General features: G+C 34.1%; 1 long non-coding RNA gene across 1 annotated transcript; it reads left to right on the top strand.

The window, feature by feature from the left end:
• Nucleotides 1–264: 264 nt before the first annotated feature.
• Nucleotides 265–1,093, top strand: LOC132330839 (uncharacterized). Its single transcript, XR_009487453.1, has 2 exons — nt 265–327; nt 667–1,093. It is a non-coding gene; the product is annotated as an uncharacterized LOC132330839 (long non-coding RNA).
• The last annotated feature ends 3,851 nt before the right edge of the window (nt 1,094–4,944 follow it).

Here is a 4,944-nt window from a genome sequence, read left to right as displayed (position 1 = left end):
GCTCATTATGGTTAATCTCTTTTGCAGACCTCTGAAATCTAGGTTCACTTACATGAACCAAGATAAATTTGACCAATAAAAATAGAAATAATTTATAGATTCCAAAGTCAGCCTTCTGCAAAATCCTTAAAAGGCATGAAAAATCATTGGTTCTAGAAACTTAACAGCAAATAAATGCTACTTTAAGAATCATAGCAATAAATACTGTTTTTATCAACAAAGGTTTAGACAATATAGCATTTCCAATTTTTTTCTTTTTAAGCAATTTTTCCTTCCTATGTTGAAGAATATTATTGAATTATCAAACTGACAACACTTCCTGGCACTGTAAGTAATTATTCATTTTAATATTGTTTGTATCTTTTTTCTTTGAGGGAGAATTTAGATTAACAGATGCCTTAAGGGGAAAAAAAAAGGTCTATCCTTGGATTGCTGCTATTTACTCTACTGATGGCATCCCTATTCTTCTTAAATGACTCTGTCCTCTATTCTAAACCAAGAATAACACTGGAAGGGATTAAGTAGGATCAGCCTGTTGAGACAAATATTTAGAATATAAATAATTACTCAGTCCCTAATGTGTTTGTGAATTTTGTGGCTGTCTTTCAATTTTTTCAACTGTGCAACCCCTAACAAAGCACCATTTTCTGGTTGTTTCCCCAACAGAGAGCACCAGGACCTGACTTTCCCAGCACTCATACACAAGACCAGGAGATAATTCAGCTGTTCAACAGCCACTCTCTCTTCATAGAGGCAAAACCATGTCCTTAACCTCCTTCAGCACGATAGCACTTCATAAGAGAACTCTGAAGTTTTGTTGGCCCCATGGTTTTGGCCCACACTTATCACGTTGTCTGCATGGCATGTCAAATTAGGATGCACAGGATATCATCACATCACATCCAGAATAGCTTTGCAAATTTCAGGGCATAAATAGTATCAGTGCCTCTTTTCCCTTCTTAGGTTTAAGGGGGAAAATGCAACCATAGTCCAGATATAGTGCATTTTTTGAGTGGTTATATCTGAATTGTAGAGAGATTTGGAGGCTTGAAATATATTGTTGTATTGAAAATAAAACCCAGCCTGAAAGGTATGATTCAGGAAAAAAGTAAATTGTGTAAATAATTATTGATACATTCCTTGAAAATCACTGGAAAACATCAATAATAAGCCTATCTATACTTGTAATTATGCAAAATTGTAGAATGAAAATTTTCAAAGCTATTTCATTATGATTAATAAGTAGAGCCACCTTTGGAAAATAGGTGATTTTTTTCAAAATATATATTCTTGGCTTCTAATAATGGACAGAGCAGAAGACTTGATGCCTCTGCTCTCTGAAATAATCCTGAAACTCTACCTAAAGAGATGCTATTTTCTCAGTTTTTTGGTATTATCTGAATTATTAGTGTCAAATCGAGAACAATGTTGTTGCCATAAATAAATCCTGAATCTTTTTCTTACAGTGCATAGTATGTGCTAGAATTTTTCCTAGGATAACTAAACACCAGGTTGGATTCCTCTATGTGTGAACACTAAATAAAACTTCTTTTATTTCTTAAGTCTATAATTACACAAAACACTACACACTCTATGTGGTTACATGGAAAAGGTTATTATTGAAACTTGGAGTTATTACAAATAAAGCTTTATACTGTCATTACTCACTTGCAGAGATAAGACTGTAACAGGGTTCTCATCTATCTATCTGGCAATATCATTTCATGAGATTAAATATTTTGATTTGTGTTGCAGATGTGTATCAGCAGCAATTACTGAAAGGGATGATTTAACCAGAAGCAAAGGTTTAACCAGGCTTCTGGCTTTGCATCCTCCTTTAACCAGGATGCAAAGCCAGAAGGAACATAAGCTGCATCAGCTTTAGAAATCAACTTTTTGTTAAATTTTTATTTGGATTATATACAAATATATGGTATTTGTTTTTCCACACTCTACTAGCATTCTGTCTAATCACAGAATCAGAGAATCAGAGAATGCTTTGGGTTGAAAAGGACCTTAAAGATCACCTAGTTCCAACCCTCTGCCATGGGCACCTTCCACTAGACCAGGGTGCTCAGAGCCCCATTCACTTGGCCGGGTTGGTTTAACAAGTATAAAGAACAAGGTTTATGGATTTTTTAAGAAGGGCTTTTTAGTTATCCCGATGGCAGTGTATGACAACCTGTTGTCAGACATTCTCTGTCTAGTTTGGATTAGAGGTTTTGTATTCTACCTTTCTGAATTCTGGAGTGGGAATTTTATGGAGGAGCCTGTTTGAAGAGCAACACTTTTTGATGAAGAAGTTGGCATATGCATTCACTAGGAATTCTTCCAAATTTGTTTGTATTACTTTTTCTTTGAGGAAGAATTTAGATTTTTAATTCTTATTCATACAATTTAGCATGCTACTGCTGCACTCTTTGGAGATTGGGTTGTCTTTGTACCGCTAAGCTTTCTCACACCAGCAAAGTCCATCAACACACATGTTTGCATTGAGTCTTTTATATAAGATAGAAGGGAATCACACAAATCTGTTGTATGTAAACTGTAAAATGGAACAAAGTTAGTGTACATTAGAAAAAAATCCCCAACAGAAAAAAAGAGACCACTAAAAACCACCTAGTACTTGGAACACATTTGGTTTGGTTTGACAGTTCAGCAAGGTCCACTCCTTATTTTTCATCCTCTGGGTGTCTCTCTTTTAATTTTAATGACCCCTTGCATGGTCCAGTCACAGATGGATGAGGATTTATTTTTACAGTGGAAGGGGTTTATTCTTAAGGTTCTCAAACTGTACCATGCCTTTCTGCAACCAACTTTTTTTTTTTGAGACCTTATGACTAATATACAAAAAAGGATAATCATGTACAAATTCAGATAAATACCATAACAACTAAAAAGATACAGTAATTTGTCATAGATTTGGCAATATTACACATTTAACTTAATAGTCTGGGCAGTAGAGAAAGATGTTTTTCAAATTAAGCCTGTATGGGATCCAAGCAAGTTAGAAGAAAAAAATATGAGTTCAAAATATTAGTATTACAATTTTCAGTAAGGAAATCACATTGCAAAAGGTCTGTTTAGTTACACAAAAAGAGACACAGAAAGGAATTCAAGGTGAAAAAGGCCCTGTGACTCACATGACACACAAACTGAAAAAAGATAAATTGTGTTATATTCTTGAAAGAAAAACAGGAGTGGGAAAGACCAAACCAGGATCTAGAAAACATATTATTCTTTACAAGACTTAGGAATCTATGCATTCTCTTGCATAAGAGAGAAGTCTCGGGTTAAATACCACAGGAAAGGGATGAACTAGGTGATCAAAATTCCTTTTAGATCTGCTACTACAGCTATTGGCATTTTTTTGAACATAGGAACTATTTTGTGTCTTACTGGAAAATCTGTCTGGCCAATGTCAGACAACTAAAAAATCATACCATGCTTTCTGAAGTCTGTCTGTGCTATACTAAATGCGGCAAAATACTTTTACATGTAGCACATGTTATGTTCAATAAGTCCTTGGGAACTGGGAGGCAGGCACTTAGTAATCAGATTTGTCAGTGGTGGTGCTCTGTCACTTTTATGAACTGTTCAAAAACTAAAATTGGATCACTCAGTAGAGACTTAGCTCAGATTTCTGGAAACACATAGTTTATTTTTATCAAAGATAGTTAATTTTATAGATGTTTACCTAAACTCACTTGTCTAATTAAAGATGTGCCAACACATTTCTTATCATAATAATTGAGTTGATAAGAATTTAGTTCCCACCATGCTAACACAGCCTTGGCAATACTGGTGATTTTGGTCTCCGGAATAATTCTTTGCCTAAGGGTCATGGCAGTGCTGGTGCCTGCAGTGATTTTCCTGGCAAGGACTGCATTCTCTTATTGCCTTATCTGTGCCTTGCAGAACTGCAGTTTTACCTTTTCTGCCTCCATCAGCAGCTGCCTGAGAATTTTCAGATATATCACCTATTACTTGTACTTTTATCTCCACTTAAGCCCTCATTGCTCAAAATATGTCTCTAAAAGATAAGAATGTGGTAGACTGATTTGTTAGACTGATTTTTAGCTTCTTGCTTTTCTCTTTCTTATTGAAAATCTGTCTCAATGCTGTCTGTCTATACAGTTCCTAATGCAAGTTGTACCTTCTATGTTCTAACTTTGTTGTCTGCTAACTTCATTGTGTGCAAACTTTAAGTTCTACATGATTGCTTTTTAGTGTATTTTAGGTGTAATAATAATAATAATAATAATACCAAATGAACTTTTTAAAGTGCAAAATACTTAGATAATTTATGAAACAAACAAGAAGTATTTTCACATTCTGTGTCTTTTTCAACGCAGATCTCACACTATGCTTAGATTTACTGAATTGTCTCTCTGGAAGTTACATACTGCCACAGGAAATCAGAGATAATTTTAAAACTGATAAGTATTATTATAATCCGTGTGCATCACTCAGACTCATCTTTGCAAATGCAATCAGCAACTAACTCAAGATGCAGGTTCTCCTGTCCTCTCATTCATAAAGCTCTTTGCTCTCACCTTTTATCATAATTTGCCTTTATTCGGATGATATTGGAGGATTTTTTTTTTTTTGGTTGGAAAAGATTACTGAAATAAATTACATTTGAGAATTTAGAAAATAAAAAAATATGTAAAATAAAATCTCTGCATAATGAACATGGTTTTTTGACACTTACAGTAAATTCTGTTTTAATTGTCTTACCAGAACAGCTAAAGAGTAGGAATGTAACTGCATTTCTTGTTTAGAAAGTGATACTACTAAAAATGTATATTTGAGTACTAACATGTAATCTTAATGCTTTTACACGTGGTACATGTTATAAATTTCATTTTCAGTTTCTCTATTTTCTCCATAGTAAAAAGATAATTTTCTCAGAATACCATTGCACTTTTGTAATCATTTTAA

This window comes from Haemorhous mexicanus, chromosome 1 (genome assembly GCF_027477595.1).
Source record: "Haemorhous mexicanus isolate bHaeMex1 chromosome 1, bHaeMex1.pri, whole genome shotgun sequence".
Classification (NCBI taxonomy): Eukaryota; Metazoa; Chordata; class Aves; order Passeriformes; family Fringillidae; genus Haemorhous; species Haemorhous mexicanus.
This window is presented reverse-complemented; position numbering and strand designations above follow the sequence as displayed.